Below are 19080 nucleotides of genomic sequence, written 5' to 3'. Positions count from 1 at the left end.
ACAGCGATTGGTCTTGACCGGATAATGTCTGCTGGGATGGTATTTGCCTCCTCCTCAGGAAGCTCTCAGTGCCTCCACATTTTACCTGTGTGCCCATACTCACTGGTCGCTACCCCTGGAAACCTGTGATCCTGATCCTTGAACATGAACTTGCTCCTGCTTCCTGTAAACCTCCTGTGATACCCTCTAAAATGTCTCTTTACCAGTATTGGGAAAACACAAAAGGAACAAAGTATTTAGGCAACAACCAAGGTCATTACCGGGTATAAGGTGCCACGCCTTATACCCAGTATACACAGCTAGTCACAGCTAGCTGGTCACACAGCTAGTACACACAGCTAGTCCTGTCCAGTGGGCTCAGAGATCTAGTGCTAGAAATGATCTATGGTGCTCATACTTTCATCTTAATCATTTTATGTACACCCCCAAAGAAAGTTCTAAACTAGCTGAAGGCTAATGTTAAAGTTTAGTTAATGTTCTCTTCACCATTATCTTGATGTTGATGGGCCAAATGAGAAGCAATATCACATAAGGAATTAAAAGGGTGTCATGGGCCACATCTGATAACCCCAAAATGCAGCACAATCAGTATCCTGGGAGCTGGGAGAAAAACTACAGTATAAGAAATCATGAGATTGCCAGAGGTGCGCTGGATCTTCCTATCATTCTTTGAAGAAGGATTAGCCCTAATACCATCATTAAAGAAGGATTCCACTGAGAAGTCTGATAGCTCTTGGCTGAGAATAAGCCAACTCAATGCTTGTAATTGGCTGCCTCCACATGATTTACAGAGACAAGGAAGCTTACCCTCCCACTGTGAAAGTGGAAAACCCTTTTAAGATGGGAAGATAGAGGAAAATAAGTCAAATATTGACAATTTACACTATTAATGGAGAGAAAAAAAATTCTAATCTTTGGCTTTGCGTTCATATATAATTGTATTTAGTTTTGCACTTTCTGTACGGTGCCTGGTACAATACATATAATATATTAAACTCCACACTCTCAATGTTGACTGTCTTGTGTTGGCTGCTAAATTAGTATGTTGTGTCGGGGAAGGAGCAGGGGCTGAAGGCTAGTTGACCTAGGGGAGCTAGAAGTGCAGGTCTGGCCGATTGTTCAGCTATATTGTGTTGAGGTTTGTCTAATGATCATCTTGGTGCTGTGTTAGCACTAAAGCCTTCACAATGGTATCAAGCTTAGAGACTCGAGGGGCTGCTAGAAAAAAATGGAATTCCCTGCTTTGAATGAGACATCAAAGGTAAATCCCACATACACAATTCCTTAAAGGAGAACTATGAGATGAGTGATTTCCACTCACGTCATAGTTCTAAGCCGACCTGTGACAATGAGACTGTCACAGGTCGTCTCTCACTGACCCCATAGTTCTCCTTTAAGTACACGTAAACCCTAACCATGAACCTCTCTTTATATATATGATTAAAAGCATTTTGTTATATATTTTTAATAAGTAAAATAAATAAATGGCCAACTTAGTTCATCCTCCTAGTTCTTATACTGGAATATTAAAGAATTCATCCTATGTTGTAGATCTGAAGAAATGTGTAGTTTAGTAAAAGGCAACTGGGCAGGGCTGATTTCCTGCAGTTTCAGTCCAGAAAAGGCAATGGTTTGTATAGCCATGAGCCAAATTTACCCTTAAACCTCCCTATTCCCCTCTAAAGAATGTCACAGCCTTATTTTTTATTTCCCCTTATTCTTGTAGCAAGAAACAGCTTTTATTACCCACTGTGTCACCATCACCAGGTTTGCAAAATGGGTCAGCTGCTGGGAGGTAAACTGCTATTTACATAGACGCCCTCAGAACTATATCTCCCAAGAGCCCTTCCATACAAGCAGTAAGTGGTCCGGCTCTTGGGAGCAAAGGCAGAAGCCCTGTTTTGCTGTGAAATAAATCAATGTATGCATGTGGAGAGGGACTAAAAGGAGTGGGGGATAGGCAAGGTAGCCCAGCAGGCAATGATGACAATACTGGTTGAGGTTTCAGACTAGCCAAAGCACTGTGTTGTCTGTTACCTCAAAGAGGAAATTAGGAGCACATTGGATTTCTGGCACATCATAAAGTGTTTTTCTGTACTTGCAGCATTTATTATTGGATAAACATGGGGAAATGTGCATCTGTTGCAATGATGTGCCTGAAATCTACCCTACTATAATTTTCCTACAACCCTTGCAAGGTAAAACTCAGACAGGGGAAGGGGGAGGGGGTTCTGTATTGTAAGCCACTATAGTACTGCACACTGCTATACAGCAAACATGTTTTCGGGCACTGGGAGCTTAAGTGGGAGGTGTTGCAGCAGATTACAGAATAGCAGATGACAGAATGCAAAAGAGTACAAGTCCAGTGTATAAGGACGCAACATGAGAAGCTCAAAAGGCATAACTTTAGCTTTACTTATTTTTTCATTTTAAAGAAGAATTCCAGGATTTTTTTTAAAATTAACCCTTGCAGCGAAGATACTCCCGCACTGAAAGGGTTAAGTGCTTGTTTGTGTCTAGGTGGTAAAATAACAAAGATATACTCACCCAAAGCTCCGAGCTGGCCAGCTATCACGGTTCTCCCTCCAGCCTGTCCCCTCCCCTGCAGCACATTGGAATGTTCCTCAGGGTCATCACGGCTATTCACGGTGTATAGACGTGATGATTTACTTGACCTTGGACCGCTTAAAAAGGAAGGGGAGAGACATTCCAGGGACGGCTCTAAGAAGAAGCCATCTCGGAGCTTTGGGTGAGTATATCTTTGTTTTTTTATCCTAGACACAAGCAAGCTGTTAAACCCTTGCAGTCCGGGGGGTAGCCCCACTGCCAGGGTTAATAAAATACATTCTGGAGTTCTGCTTTAAATAAATTGCCTAGCACATTAGGTTGGTGAGGCAAATTAAACAGAACACGTGAAGATAATACAGTACTATATCATTAAGGGTTGGAGTGGTTGGAGTTGATGACAACTCTTTAATCCCATGTAAAGATGCACAAGAGGAGTGTTTGGGATCTTGGCATCGTAAATCACAGCTCAGAGAAAGGTCATAAGAGGGGCCCCATCACATTTTTGCTGTGGGGCCATATGACAGGGATCCCAACCTGAAAAAAGCCATTTCAGGCAGGTGCCCTTCTCATTTCAGGAAGGTGCCCTCTGCTCCCCCATGAAATGATTGCAGATAGCATGGGAAGCAATAGCTTTTTTTGCTATCTGCTGTTTTGTTTTTTTTTAGTTTTCTGACAGCTGCTGCCGTCAGAATAAAAAACAACAAAAAAAAAACAGCATAGGAATGCATAGCTAGATTGCTTATGGCTATTTCACTTTTCAATATCCAATAGTAAGCTGGTTATTGCACCCGCCCTCTGCTGCTGTCAATCACTAGAAGAGGACCTGATGGAGAACTTCAGGCCCACCTCTTTTGATTGACAGCAACAGTGGGCGGGTGCAATAGCTAGTCTGCTATTGGCTATTGCAAAGTGAAATAGCCAATAGCAATCTAGCTATGCATTCTTATGCTGTTTTTTTATTCTGACAGCAGCAGCTGTCAGAATACTAAAAAAAACAAAACAGCAGAAACCAAAGAAGCTATTGCTTCCGGTGCTATGTGCCATCATTTCAGGGAGTGCTCTCAGCCCCTCCCCCTTGCGGATGGAGGGGGGGGGGCAGAGGACACCTCCCTGAAATGAGAAGGGCACCTACCTGAAATTGCTTTTTTCAGGTTGGAAACCCTGTCATGGGGCCATATAGAAAAAATGTGCTATGGGACCCCGTGGGCGGCCCGTATAACAGAAAAAAAAACCTGATTTCAGGGAAAGGTTTACCCTGCTAGATAAAGCAGAGTAAACCTTTCTGGGAGAAAATGTTTCTCTCCCGGGCGGGCGGGAGCCGCTATCTAGTAGCGGGAAACTCCCGGAACGTCCGGGAGAGTTGGGATGTCTGCCATGATCTGCAGTTACGGCCCCGCAGTGCGCACAAACTTCCAGAGGACCAGAGTTAGTAAACAATGCATTGACCCTGCACAGTATAGCATGATTTCTGAAGAGGTCCAGTCTAGGCCAAGGGGTAGAAAAGGCAATATTTATTTGTATTTTTTAAACTAAAGTGCTCATATCATTTATATTAGTTTAATAACTACAGGATAAAGGAATAAGGATGGCAGTGGTGTCTAACCAGCGTATCTGGCTCCATCTAACCACAGCTGAAAGGGATGGTTGCACTTTACCTTAACAGAATGTTTTCTTTAAACTACATGAACGTAATCCATACATATTTTAGTTTAAATTCTTTGCACCTCTCCTCCCTATTCAGCAGGTGTTTCATATAATTCACTATTGGAAATCAGTCAAGTAAATACGAATACCTCGTTCCTCCCTTCTGGTCTTTGCTATTGTATTATGATGGATGAAACGTCTGGAAAGGTTCTTACAGTATAAGCTGAGCTACCAGTTTTTAAAATAACAAATAAAATATGCTTTCTCATCGGCAGCCATGTAATAGTGTTTATTCAGAATAAAAATCTGTCCATATACATTAAAAATATATGTGTCATGGTGTGTCACTGTCCATTCCAGCAGGTTTGCCTAAGCCTTGACAGTTGCAAGGGCACCTTTTCCATATATTCCAGTTATAAGGGGTCTGTGAACCAAGGCTATAACTTGCAGCTCACTTATTCTACAACTCCAATGCTGTGAGTGAAACGTTCTCTACGAGAGGCCTCTCTAATCATGATAGTTCTGGGTCACTGTCTTTCGGGGCCACTGTAAACCAGGGACTGCGCTTAAAGGCCCAAGGTCGTACGGCAAATTTTCAGGAGACATAACTCCACGGCTCCATACCGTCAGCAGGTCCTTCCCATGACAGTCAACTTACCCCATTGCCTTCAGAGCCTGTCAACAACTATTTTACCCAGGCATAGGCTATGCCTAAGTTTTCACAGAAAGATTAGGAGACCAATCCAGCATACTGGGTTGCAGAAAATATTTTCTCTATGTCTTGCACAAGGAACACATCTTGAATAACTTTTCATACTGGCAACATAAAATAATTCCTCAGCGGTGCAGAACACATTTCCCATTGCATTACTCTTATTCCTTATGAGGCAACATCACCGGCACCAGGAGGAGAGACATAGTACCCACATGAGGCTTACGGTTTATTTATTACAGGTATTTATATAGCACCAATAATTTACACAGCTTTTCACATAGTGCCCATTCACATCAGTCCCTGCCCTCAAGGAGCTTACAATCTAAGGTCCCTATCTCACATGCATACATATGAGGGCCAATTTAGACAGGAGCCAATAACATACCAGCATATCTTTGGACTGTGGGAAGAAACCTGCACAAGCACAGGGAGAATATGCAAACTGCTTTGCAAATAGTGACCTAGCCAGGATGCAAACCAGAGAACCCCTAGTGCTGTAAGGCAGAAGCGCTAACCACTACACCACTTTGCTGCCCAAGTTTCTAGCTAACATTGTTCATGATACATTTTTTCCTAACTAGGGGAAACTATGCACTTACCCACAAGTGGTAACAACCCAAAAATTGCCTGGCTACTCAACAAATCTACATACCTCCAAGTAAAATGGGTTGTAAAGCGGCATTCAGCTCGGCTATTCTGCTCGGTACCTCTGTGGTACAGAGTAAAATAGAAAAACAGTTAAAATAGTAGAAAAAATAAAATAGAAAACGATTGGGCAGAGCTAGCAGTGACTAGCCCAACTGTTTTTTATTGGCCGGGCGGTTCTGCTATCGTCAGAATAAAAAAAAAAAAAACATCATAGGAATGCATAGCTAGGTTCCTATTGGCTATTTCACTTTGCAATAGCCAATAGCAAACTAGCTATTGCACCCACCCTCTGCTGCTGTCAATCACTAGAAGGGGACCTGATGGAGAACTTCAGGTCCCCTCTGCTGATTGACAGCAGCAGTGGGCAGGTGCAATAGCTGGTTTGCTATTGACTATTGCAAATTGAAATAGCCAATAGGAATGTAGCTATGCATTCCTATGCTGTTTTTTTTTTTTCAATTATTCTGACGGCAGCCAACGGCTCCGATGCCAGAAGAAAAGAAAGAAAGACAACAGAGCAGGGAAAGGTTTACTCTGCTTGATCGAGCAGAGTAAAACTTTCCGGGAGACAGTGTTTATCTCCTGGGCGGCCGGGAGCCACTACCTAATAGTGGGAGACTCCTGGAGCATCCGGGAGAGTTGGGCTGTCTGGAGATCAGCATCCCTGGTTACCTGGTAACCAGGGACGCTTCTCTGTCATTGCAAGTGGCCAGAGCCAGCCGTGAGATGACGGCTGGCTCCGCCCAGCAGTCAGTACCAGGCTGTCGGCCTTTTTTCCTCCTTGTTTTCATCTAAGTGCTGATGATCTTCTTGAGCCTCCTTTAGTCACTTCCTGCCCACATATCACACATCATTGCTCTGAACCAGTTTCCTGATTATGACAATTACTTTCATCTGATTACTCCTGTGGCTACATGAGTGGTTATAACAGCATTTACCTCCCAACTGTCCCAGATCCTGTATCCCACCGATCCAGGACATGTCCAGCTGCTGGGAATCATTCCAACAACCAGCTGCGGTTCTATGCAAATATTGTAAGGCAGAGTGATTTTCGGCCTGACAGTACTTTTATAGTTCTGGCAGTGACATCATAAGTCAGAGCTGGGAGGTGGTCCAGGACATGGTGTCTGCATCTCTCAGGTAAGCATCAGGGTTAATGCTAAGCTCCTATGGACACCAATGCTGGGGTAACACTTACACAATCCCACTGGAAAGCACTGCTGGGTAGGGCAGGGGGTATATTAAATCCCACTAACACCAATGCTGGGGGAAAAATGTACGGTATGTATTCCACTGACAGTTGGCTTTTTTCCTCCCACTCACCACAAAACTAGGGTATTTCTTCCTCTCACTGAACGCTTATGCCACAGCATTTTTCCTCCCACTGACGCTGGAGCATTTTTTTTTCCTTCCACTGACCAGTAATATACAAGGCACCATGTTATATACTCCTGACCACTGCCCTATGTACGCTGGACATACATAGTCTCTCATAAATAGTCCTTACCAAGTCTTATTTGTACCTAAACAGTTGCTGGTTGCTATGTAGTCTCTAGTTGCTTAATGAGGTTCTTTATTAAGGTAAGATCAGGTAAGTGTTAGTTCTGTCTATATTCTGTGTGCAGAAAAGAAGAGTTAAATTTTTTCTGTGTGCAGAAAAGAGTTACATTTTTTTAAAATGTTCCTTTATGCCAAGGTTTACGTGTGTGTGTGTGTGTGTGTGTGTGAGAGACTGTTGCTTGTGGCTCAGTAATTAAATCTAAACTCCAGAAATTATATATTTTTTTTCAACTTGCATTGATTACAACTAATTCCTCATATTTCACATCCGGAGGGCCACTGGAGGTGCAGAAATTTACTGTAGTAGCCTGTGCTACAGTCAGCAATGGCCTCTTCCCTGTGCTGCTCAAACAACTTGCTGCCTGTATACTGAATATAGAGGGTCGCTACCTCTCCCCCTCATCCAGTCAGAGAACGCCTTCTACAGATGGCAAGTCGTTCAAGCAGCAACTGGAAGAGATCAATGTATCTATGTATGTAGCACAGGCTACTACATTGAATTTCAGCAACCCCAGTGGCCCTCCAGATGTGAAATATGAAGAATTAGATGTAACCAAGTGGGACCAATATAATAAAAAAATATATATAATTACGGAGTTCTGGTTTAAGAAGTATGATCTGGGTACAGAGAATGTGGCATAGTTATGCAGTAGATGCTTCAAATAAATTCAGATGCTATTTAACCACCCAATTCACAGCAAAGTAGCTACTCTCATCACAGTACTCACAAGCCTCTGATGGCTCGCCACAGACTGTATACTTGTTCTGGGCTACTGAGGAGCATATTCAACTTCATTAATCTGACTTCACCTGAGCTACTAGAAGACTTGGGGCCTACAAAGGTCTGCTGTAGTCAGATGGGCTTTCTTTAAAGACCAACTCCTGGCAACCTTTTTCAAGAATATTTTTTCTATTTGTTCAAGTTAAGAAGATACAAACATCAACTGAGGCACCTTTTATGTAGAGCAGAAAAATATTAAGACCTCCTTTAGGTTTCTTTTACTGTGTATCTTCCTTTGGTCCCCTTGCCCTAATTTCCTGTCCAGTGTGTAAGGATGTAAAAGGGTGTCACCAGAACAGGAAATAAGGGGAATAATTCCTAGCAGAGACATAGAAAGCAATAAAAACCTGATAGAGGTTCTAAACCTTCCCCACTTTTTATGCAACAAAAAGACAAGTTTTGGCTGCAGTTGGGATAGTAAAGAAAAGAGATTTATTTTTTTGAAAGTGCATACAGATTTTTAGCCATTAACAAAAGACAATGACTAGCAAAAGAAAACATACATTTTGGCACCAGGAAGTTAGGGAAAAAAGGAGACATGTACTAGGGAAAACACCAGACTTCTACGCTGTCTACATTTTTGTAATACGTCACAAAATATCAAGATACCAAGTTGTAGTGCTCACTGGGGCAAACACAAGTTGCACAGAGCCCCAATTTTGAAGGCAATTTTGGCATAAAATTGATGCTAGAAAAGTCATTTTTAATTGTGTAACTAAACCGATTAGATATTTTTAAAAGCAAACCTGTACTTTGAACATTCAAATCAATGTTACAGGTTTGCTGCACAGCAAGTACCCGCTGTTGCTTGAACTTACCTTCCATCTGCTCACCAAATGCCCTTTATCCCATCAAAGCCCCCACCAAAAAAAATCCCAGTGTGACTTTGCCCTGACATGGCAACACTCAGGACTGTGGTAGTAAGTGCAATGAGCCATGATCCCCTACCCAGACATACTGGTGTTTTCAGAGGGCTCTGTGGGGCAAATGGGTCATAAGGTGGGACAACTGAAAGTACAAACATCAGAATGGGCCTGCTATCCAGCTAATCTGTTAAATATGCCTTGGGCAAAGATAGGCAAAGTAGAGGTTCGCATTAAGGGAATGTGTAGTGTTCTAATAGTTTTTTTTTAATTATTTTATTTTGTCCAGGCTAGAAAATTACATTTTAAAAATATAGATTTTTTGGTCAGATAAATATTAATTTATTTTAATAAATATTTCATGCTTTCCACCTAAAGCCAGCAGGGGATGTACTCAATGCACCCTTCCTTTGCACTTTTACTGAGTTATTATACTGCTGTACTGTGAAATTCATTGCTGCTCTGGTCTACTAAAAAAACACACCTCTGAATGAGTCAGAGGAAGGACACCACCGTCTTCCTTCCTATCTGTAGCTCATATGGCCCCACATGGAGTTTTAGTTGGAGAGAGAAAGCTGAAAAGTGAACAGGCAGCGCTTTCTTCATAGAAAGAACAGCATGCTCTACAAAGAAAGTGTAATAGAGGCACCCAGAAGTCTTTTTTTCTTCCTAAAGTAAATACATATATACAAGTGATGAAAAAAATATATAAATAGATCAATTTATAAATTTGTAAACATTCCAAAAAGCCATTAAAATAAAGCTGGCTACAAGCCATTGTACTTTCCCTTTAATAACATCTTTATTTAACAAGGCAAAAGAGCAAAGTGCAGGACATCTAGCAGTAATACATAGGTGGTTTCACTATGCACAACCCATTCCAGAAAGATGAATTCTGATTGGCTGTAGCTGGCACTGCTCTTTGCACTGACCCAAATATTAAATAAAGACCTAAATATTACTTACTGTCTCAGTGACTTCAAAGGTGAAGCTGATGCTTATGATATGCAAACACTCCATGCATGTGTATAGCCAGGTCTATAAGATATGGGTGTTGGGAGCCTGAATAATGTTCTGGGCATAGGCATGTGCTCAGCGTGTGCCAGGCGTGCCAAGGCACACCCTAATCACCCCGAGCGCAACACAGAAACCACAACAGCGGGCACAGTGTTTGTAGTCATTAAGCTGGTGGAGAGATCACAAAGATCTTCCTGTGACTGGCTCGGCGATACAGAGGGCAGCAGCACTTGCCACTTACATTCCTTACATAACAGCTACAGTCCTCGGTGCCTAGGAAGGAGCGAAGGACCGTGGTTGCGGCTTCCCCGTCCAATCACAAAGCAGGGCGGGTGGTTACATGACAGGCTCCCTGCTTCATTACTGCACCTCTGCTCGAAGAGGTAAGGGACGGTTGAAGAGATGGGAATCCAGAATGCCTCAGGTCTGTGTATTTGTGTGCACACCCTAATGCTATAGGCTGTGCAGGCCTATGGTTCTTGGTCGTCTAAAGAAAAATAGATATGGTTGTATAATTATAAGTAAACAACATCATCATAGCATCAAATGTTCTATTGCATATGATCAGGAGTTGTTTTTCTAATGGTGCCCTTCCTACCTTATTGTTATCTACGTAGGTACTGTTCAGCAGGGCTGGAGAAGTCCCAGGAGCCAGGTAGACAATGCTCCTTAAAAATGACAGCTGGCGCCTAACTTTTGAGGTTTTTTCTAGCTCTTATCAATGAACAGCTAGAAAAATATCCTTCTGGCTTCTGCATTAGACAGACTGGCTCCTGAATTCAATATTCATTTGTCCACCCCTGCTGTTCAACAATACATTTACACACAGATAGCGTTTTCCCTTCTATGCGGCCATTGAGCAACTTTGTTGTCCTCTGCACAATTGAGATGTGTGGTAAGGGTGTTCAACCAATGATTGACTTGATCATGGTGCATCATATGTGTTTGATCATATACAGTATATGTATGGCTGAGTCTGTAAAAGATTGGGCCACTGGAGCTGGAGACAGGCCAGGCAGTGAGTTCCTTGCATGCATGGTGAGCATAAAACAACCTATTCTGTCTAAATACTCAACAAACACGAGATCCTCAAATGACTGAATAGGAGATTTTATCAGAAACGTGTAAGGCCAGATCGAAAATGCCTGATCCTTTGCTGCCCAATCAAAAGATTTGTTTATATGAGGACAATAGAGGAGTCATGCTGTGAGCGCATACACTGACAGATGGCCCACCCTGGCAGTCAGGACAATAAATGCAGATGACATTTAAACAGACCCAACCTGCCACAATAACCTGACCTAATAGCATTACCATTTCCAAAACCTCAAGGTAACAAGAATGGCCACATAATCACCTCAAACAAAAGATGAAAACGTCCAAAAAATGTCTTTCTAGCATCAAAATAAGACTAAATCTACTTGTATGTGCCCTGCTACAATAACCCCAAACCCTCAGTACCAGAAGGCATGTGTCGTGTAAATAATACTACATCCTTCGTTATTCTGTATGGTTAAAAAAGCAGTCGTAAGGCTTTTTTGGCTATAACTCAACACTGGGTGTTGGTTAACGTTATTCACACTGTATTTTCCTGACTGATTCTTTTTACTTTGTGTATGAAAAAAAAAAACAGGTCCGTGAGCAACGCACTCTTATGGAGATACAGCAGCAAAATAAAAATAAATACAATTTAAAGGAAATAAAACCTAGATCTGTCTTGTGCATGGCAGCTGAAGGAGACAGCGTGGAATCAATGCTAGCTGGGGAGGGGGATGCCTTTGTGGTTCTCCGAGGCATTTGTCACTGTGCGGTAATGAAACAGCATATGATTAGGCTTTCACAGTTACAGAACGAGAATGAGTAGCACAGCTCTTGTTGGGTATTGGCCCTCGTCCTCCGTACTCTTGGAAATACCTGAAGAGAACCTATGGCTGACACTCCATGACACACAAGCCAAATGTCCTGGAAAAGGAACATCTTTCACTCCAAGGCAAATACCTGTGAACGTTTCTTTGCATGTACCTGTAGTTTTTTTTTATTGTTGCTCCAAAACCGCCTTTTAAACGTAAAAATACAAGCATGTCAATGTAAAAAGAAAAAAAAAAAACATTTTGTATTGTGCAGGAACAAAGGCAGCGCCAGCAGTTATGTAATGAAGTCTCTCCATCTTGTGAATGGCATGTCTTCAAGGCACAAGTGTCGGCTGCGATTATTTGGTACCAGACGCATCGTCAAGGTGACCAGGAGACCCTGGTGACAGACAACGGCAAAAAAAAAAAAGCTGACCTGCCGATTGGAACGCTGGCTTTTCCTGGGGATGGAAAGTCCAGGCTGGTCTCAAGAGAAGGCCAGGAGGAACATGAGCACAACGTTAATGAAAATGAGAAAGAGCAGGATGACGAAGACCACGACGCGCTGTGTTTCGGGGTTCATGTTGCAGCGCAGGATGGCATGAAGGGTGGTCCATTTTTGTCTGGCTCGGTCCCTTGCCATAGCTTGGCCCGAGAGAAGCAAATAGTGCAGATCCTGACGGTTTGTGGCGGCAAACAAAAGGACGGGGCTGCAGCTGTCGGATGGGGAGATCTATTTACTCCGCATAGTCTTGTATGGGGGGCTTGTGCGTGCAGCACAGATGCTTGCCTTTTCTTCAGGGATTCAGAGAATCATCCCAGAACGTTCCATCCCCTCTGTGCAGCCAGTCTTCTGCCGTCTAATAGAAGCAGTATAGATGTTTTTTCCAGTCTTAGTAGGATAATGGAGGTATATAAATCCCTCTACCAGAAAAACCTTACATCGTGGAGCAGTGGTCGGCGGGGAGTTACTGGCTTTCTCTACAGCCAATCAGCTGACTGCAGACGATGGTATCTAGGAAACGCATCAGTTTAAAAAGAAAGGTGTACACCGACATACTGACACAGCTTACAAATGGCTCCGGAAGATTTTTTTTTAATGTCTGCTTTGGCTTACAGTATTGAATTAATTAGAGCAAACAGCAGAAAGGAATATGACTGATCCAGCGGCCACCTTATGTGCTTTGGCATATATATCAGGAGACTGGGATTATTGTGTGCGGTCCGCCTGAGCGATTCAATTAGAACGAGCTTATTTCTCCAATTCAGCTCTACAAATACCACACTGAGCTGTTTCCAAAGAAAGCTTAGGCAAAAATTTGTTGTGGGACTACACATCCCAGCAAGCCTTATTAGTGAACGGCAGATTCAGTTTTGTCAGATAATAAAATAAAGCAACTCAAGAAAGAGTCTCAATGGAAAGTGTCCCAAAGACTTGTGTTGTTCTGTGAGAATCAGATACTCCCTTTCATTCATTATAATGTAAATGTATTTCTTTTTGATTGGTTGCTATGGGCAACATAAATGATTTTCTTAGTGAGGTAGCATGAAAAGTGATGATGATGTGCAAAAGTACAAAATAGAATTAATTTGACTATAGTCACATACATTTTTGTTGGTTGCTATGGGCAACATAAATGGCCTTATTCTAAGCAAGGTAGTGTGAAAATTGATGATGATGTACAAAGGGGAAAGTATGGAACAGAATAAAATTTACTGTAGTTACATACATTTTGACTGGCTGCTATGGGCAACACAAATGGCCTTTTTAAATAAGGTAGCACGAAAATTTGTAATGACGTAAAGTACATCGAATGGCCTTCTAATAAAGTAGCACGAAAATGAATGATGACGTGAAAAGGGAAAACAGAACTCAGCTTATTGTAATCACATGGATTTTCGACTGGTTGCTATGGGCAACACAAATGACCTTTAAGTAAGGTGGTGCAAAAACGGATGATGATGATGTCCAAAGAGAAAAGAGAGGTATGGAACAGAATTCAATTTATGAAATTCACATAAATGTTGACTGGTTGCCATCGGTGACATAAATGGCTATTAAATAAGGTAGTATGAAAACTGATGATGATGTACAAAGGGAAAAGTGCAGAACAAAATTCATTTTACTGTAGTCACATGGATTTTGATCATGGGTAACATAGATGGACTTTTGAGGTAGCCTAAGTGATGATGATGTGCAGAGGGAAAAGTATGGAACAGAAATAATTTTGCTGTAGTCACATGGGTTTTGATTGGTTGCTATGGGCAACATAAATGGCCTTCTAAATAACGTAGCATGAAAATGAATGATGACGTTCAAGGGGAAAAGTACAGAACAGAATTAATTTCACTGTAGTCACATGGGTTTTGATTGGTCGCATTGGGTTATTGCACTTTTTATATCAACACTGCTCTTTGTACTACCTTTCTAAATAGGGTCCCGTTCACACTTGTGCAATGTGTTCTGCGTCTGCCATTACAATGCACTGCATGACAATGGAAATCACTGGAGCAGAAATAATCTGTAGCAGTTGCCCATGGCAACCAATCAGCTATCTTTTCAGTTTACAATAAAAGAGAACTATGGGGTACACCTTTTTATTTTCCTTATGATACAGAAATACATTTTGCAATGTAATCAAAAATGCACCACAAGCTTACAATTCAGTGTAACATACTGTGGGTGGGATAAGCTCTGTGCTGAGAAGTGTTCCTGACAATATTGTCGGTATCCACCTCTCCCATTGAGTGACAGCACCTTGTAGGAGCTGCTTCACATTCATGAGAACCTGTGCAGACGCTCAGAGCACATCCTATCAGAGTTTATTCATGTCAGGTCACAGGTCTACGAACACTAGCACATCCATCCCGCAGTTTTTCCTCTGTCCCCCCTCCCCTATCTCCTCTCCACACTGCTCTCTCCAGAGAATACACCACATGGGCACTAAGACCATCAGTCCAGCTTCATCCTCATGTCCTCGTCCTCCTCCCCTCTGCTGTACGGGAGAAGAAAAGATAAAGACAGCAGAGGGGAGGAGGACGAAGCTGAAGTGACGGTCTTAGTGCCCATGTGTTATGTGTATTGTCTGGAGACAGCAGTGTGGAGGAGAGAGGGGATGTGGAAATGAAAGACAAACTGCAGGATGGATTAACTCTGATAGGATGTGCCCTGAGCTGCTGTTCCTGCATAGGTTCTCATGAACACGCAGCAGCTCCTACAAGCTGCTGTCACTCAATGGAAGAGGAGGATCCATACAATATTTTCGGAATAGCTTCTCAGCACAGAGTTCAGCCCCGCCCACAGTATATTACACTGAACTGTAAGCTTATGGTGCATTTTTGATTACAGGAGTACATTGCAAAATGTACTCGTGTATCTTTAGGAAGCTAAAATTGCAAAAAAAAGGTGTGACCCATAGTTCTCCTTTAAGCTTTGACAATCAAAAAGAAGCCGATCGGTTGCTATGGGCAACTGCTCCTAATGGAGCCCATCCACATCAATGCAACATGGCGCAATATGATTTTTGAAAAAGTGCTGGTGCTTCGTTTGGTGCTACGCAGTGCATTTTTAGCTCCATTGACTTTATTGTCTGAAAAACACATGTTAATGTGTTTTGATGCATTTTTGTTGTGAAAACAATGCCTAATAATGTCACAGCAGATATATTGCTTGCCATTGGCCCCCCCAAAACATACATGGAGCATGAAAATGTATGAAAAATGCTACAAAAATTCAAGTAAACAAAACAAAAATGCACTGACAAATGTATAATCATGTACCAGCATTAGCGTGAACCTAGGCACATGCAAGAATTTTGTTTCTGACACTTAAAGTGTAGTTTCACTTTTGCAGCCAAATCGGGGTTAACACCTTTTTTTAAAATATGTTTTACATGCTCTCATTTACATAGCATAACTTTTAAAAAAGTAGAAATTGAAGTTGACCTTTTTTTTTAGGTGTTTTTTCGGGTAATTCCAGGGCTGAAAAATCCTGCTTAGTTTTCACTGTCTGGGGATTAGGGGGTGTTTTGTTTCAAAAAATTAACTCTGTCTGCACTGTGCTGGCAGATTTAATTATCAGACACTAGATGAGCAGGACTGTCTGTCCTAACAAAGGGTTAAATCCCAAAAGACACGGATTTATCAAACCTGGAGCCAATAAAAGCTGGAGCAGCTGCGCAGGGCAACCAATCAGCTTCTCTTTTTCATTTTCAAATCTTAACTGAACAAACCGAAGAGAGAAGCTGATTGGCTGTCATGCACAGCTGCTCCAGTTTTTGTCTGCTCCAGTGTTGATAATTTCCCCCCGTTGCATATTAATGAGGAGACAGTCAGTCTGTCTTAATCTTTCTATTAGGACAGTCAGAGTTTTCTGGTACTGAAATTGAGAGAGGGGCATGCAAGGGCCTTCTAAATGGAGATATCTAAAAAAGGTAAGAAATATTTTATTTCATTATTGTTAGATATGCTGTGTGAATAGGAAGACATAAGAAACATAGTGCAGGTTTTCTCAATTTGAATTGCAAAAGTGGAATACATTTTAAATACAGTACAGTGCTACTAATAGTTAATTACTATTACATCTTTGATGGTGAGGTAACATAATCATGCACCAATACATCATTATCACATTCACCTTTCCTAATCTGCTTCTCCTAATGTACAGGAAGAGGGAGGCACGATGGGCAGGATGGCCAGACTTCCCTCTGCACAGCTGGGCCCAGCCAATGACTCAGCTTCTCCTCAGGGATTCCTGGGTGTTCCTAGGCCAGCTGTGAAGTTATAATCCCTCGGTCTTGGTACTGGTTGGAACAGCTTCGATAAGAGCTTCCCGTGGGGAGATCTATACAAAGCAGTCCAAACAGCACAGCTCATTGAGCACTGAATATGATGTAGCTAATACATCATATGACCCATTTACCAACAATGACCATGATTCATTGTTAATATTGTGTACCCTAATAAGCCTAGATACATGTCATTTTCACCTCAATAATAAATATAATACACACTTAAACCCAACCACGATCTGCCAAAAACCTTGCAGCCAACAATATTAGGGATACTTGACAACATTCATTTTTTACGATAGGTTCCACCCCTCTGAAACCAAAATGTTGCAAATTGTGTACTTCAATCATTAATTGTCCCGTTTAAATAAAAAGATCATAGATCTACTATGTTCCTTATGTCTCACACTTCAACTTCTCCAATCATGTCATTTATATTACCATATGTCTCAAAATTTTAAAATCATACAGAATTCCAAAAATACATTGTCATTCTTGGAACGACGCCTTTGGCTTCAGGCATTCAGGCTGAGAACCTGATAAAAGAAAAGGAAAAACAAATGGGGTGACTCTGGAGCATTAGTTCCTATTCACAAAACTGGGTGTCCTCCTGGGAGTCATCTGGAAGATATCTGAACGTAGGTGTAGGTGATGTGCTAGCAGTCCACTGCTTTTATTGTTAGCGCAGGTTTACTCATGGTCATAAGTGATGGTAAAAATTATTCTTCTGCTAGATACTGGAGCTACCTAATAACTCAAATCTGTTATGCTCAAATGCAAACTGGGGAAAGAAGCCAAGGGAGGCAGCAGGTCTTAAGCACTATTAGGCCTCATTCACACTGTAATCGGTCGGCACGTACAGCTCCGAAGAAATCACACGCAGCACCTGTCCTTCCCGGGAGCTGCTCAATACGGCCCTGCACACAGCACGGGGCTGTACGTGCCAGTTGATTACAGTGTGAATAAGCCCTTAAAGTCGTATGAATCTTTAATTTTTTTTGTAAATATTGAATCCAGATTAAAAAAATAAACAAAGCCCAGAAAAGCATTTACCGTATATACTCGAGTATAAGCTGAGATTTTCAGCCCATTTTTTTGGGTGAAAAGTGCCCCCCTCGGCTTATACTCGAGTCAGCGCCAGCGCGTCATCTTACTTACCTCGCCGAGCGTAGAGAGAGATTCATTAAGCAATTATATATGTATTGTCTGCACTGTATTAGCAGTATATACTCTATATAGAGTATATACTGCTAATACAGTGCAGACAATAAATTTACAATTATACTAACCTGAATGTATTAAATGATCTGTATGTAGCCCTGTACTATGGATCATTTAACCCATTCATGTTAGCAGAGGATCATTGTAAATGTATTGTTGCAGGCACTCTATATGTACATGTACTATATACTACAAATAGAGTGCACTGAACAATAGATTTACAATTATCCTCTGCTAATATGAATGGGTTAAATGATCCGTAGTACATGATATGTAGCCCTGTACCCCCTTTTCCACTTGCAGAGCTAGGTTATTTTTCTTTTAAATAAATATTAATGTAATTTTATTGGTATCTATCTACCAGTAGCTGCCTCATTTCCCATTCGGGTCAATACTTTTTCCCATTTTTTTTTTGTAAAATTAGGTACCTCGGCTTATATTCGGGACGGCTTATACTCGAGTATATACGGTACTTGAATTTTTCCGAAGCACTTATAGTCATTATGTTTCAGAGCAGCTGGCTCCAAGTCTCTCAGCTCCGCTTCCCTGAACTTCCTGTTGCATACAGAGCCGTCTCCAGCAGCTGTACATCTACTAGCTTGGAGGAGGTGGGTGCGGGGAGCATGGTAGTGTCTTGCCTCAGGAAGAGGAGCTGCCCTGGTTGCCAAAAGCAACTTGACAAGGAAAGGATAAGCATCCGGCACTGCAGCTCCTGACTTTAAATCACCTTATGAAGTAGAAGCCTTGTGCCCTTAGCACCATTCCCTCCATATACCTTCCCACTCAGTACACAGCTCCTCTTAGGCCCGGTTCACACCGGGGCGTTTTGTAGCGCGTTCCTACGCTCTGCAAAACGCTCAAACACAGAAATCTCATTATTTCCTATGGGTATGGTTCACACCTGGGCGTATTACAGGCCGCATGAACGCGCTACAAAACGCCCTACGCCCAAAGAAGTACAGGAGCTTCTTTGGGGCGTTTTTGTCGCGAGTTTCCATTGGGATACAGCCAAGTAGCACTCGGAAACGTGCGTTTGTCGCACGTTTTTTTACCGCAAATTGCGCGACAAACGCGCATATTCGATACGCCTAGGTGTGAACCCTGCCTTAGTCCCAGAAGTTCTCGATAAGGCTTTCTCCTCTTTCAGGATGCTCCATTCACATATCCAGCATTAGCTATATGGAACCTGGCAGGTGCATAAACACCATTCTGTAGCAGGAACTCAGCTTTTTTTTACATGTTTTAAAAACATTTATTAAAATTCATATTCCAAATGCATACTTCTAGTATTTCATTTTACTTGCTCTCTTTCTACTTCCTTCTTCTTCCATTTTTTAAGTTTTGGATTTACATTCAAATGTCTTCCCCTTTGACAGGGTGACACTGTTCGTGCAATGGCCATTGTTTGCTGCACTGTCTGTCA

The 19080-nt window shown here is 41.9% G+C and overlaps 1 protein-coding gene across 4 annotated transcripts in view; it reads right to left on the bottom strand.

Annotated features, from left to right (window-relative positions):
• ARHGEF4 (Rho guanine nucleotide exchange factor 4) overlaps nt 1-19080 on the bottom strand; it is a 77750-nt gene that overhangs the window by 15899 nt on the left and 42771 nt on the right. Inside the window, exon 1 of one of the 4 annotated variants that reach the window (XM_018554829.1) lies at nt 12083-12626. The exons of the other annotated variants lie outside the window; for them this stretch is intronic. The gene's annotated coding sequence lies outside the window, so the exon portion shown is untranslated. Of the gene's footprint in view, nt 1-12082; nt 12627-19080 lie in introns of those variants that run through there. 4 annotated transcript variants of the gene reach the window in all.

Source organism: Nanorana parkeri, unplaced genomic scaffold (assembly GCF_000935625.1).
Source record: "Nanorana parkeri isolate BGI_ZX_2015 unplaced genomic scaffold, ASM93562v1 scaffold174, whole genome shotgun sequence".
NCBI lineage: Eukaryota > Metazoa > Chordata > Amphibia > Anura > Dicroglossidae > Nanorana > Nanorana parkeri.
The sequence above is the reverse complement of the archived record's forward strand: the minus strand, read 5'-3'. Positions and strand labels throughout refer to the sequence as shown.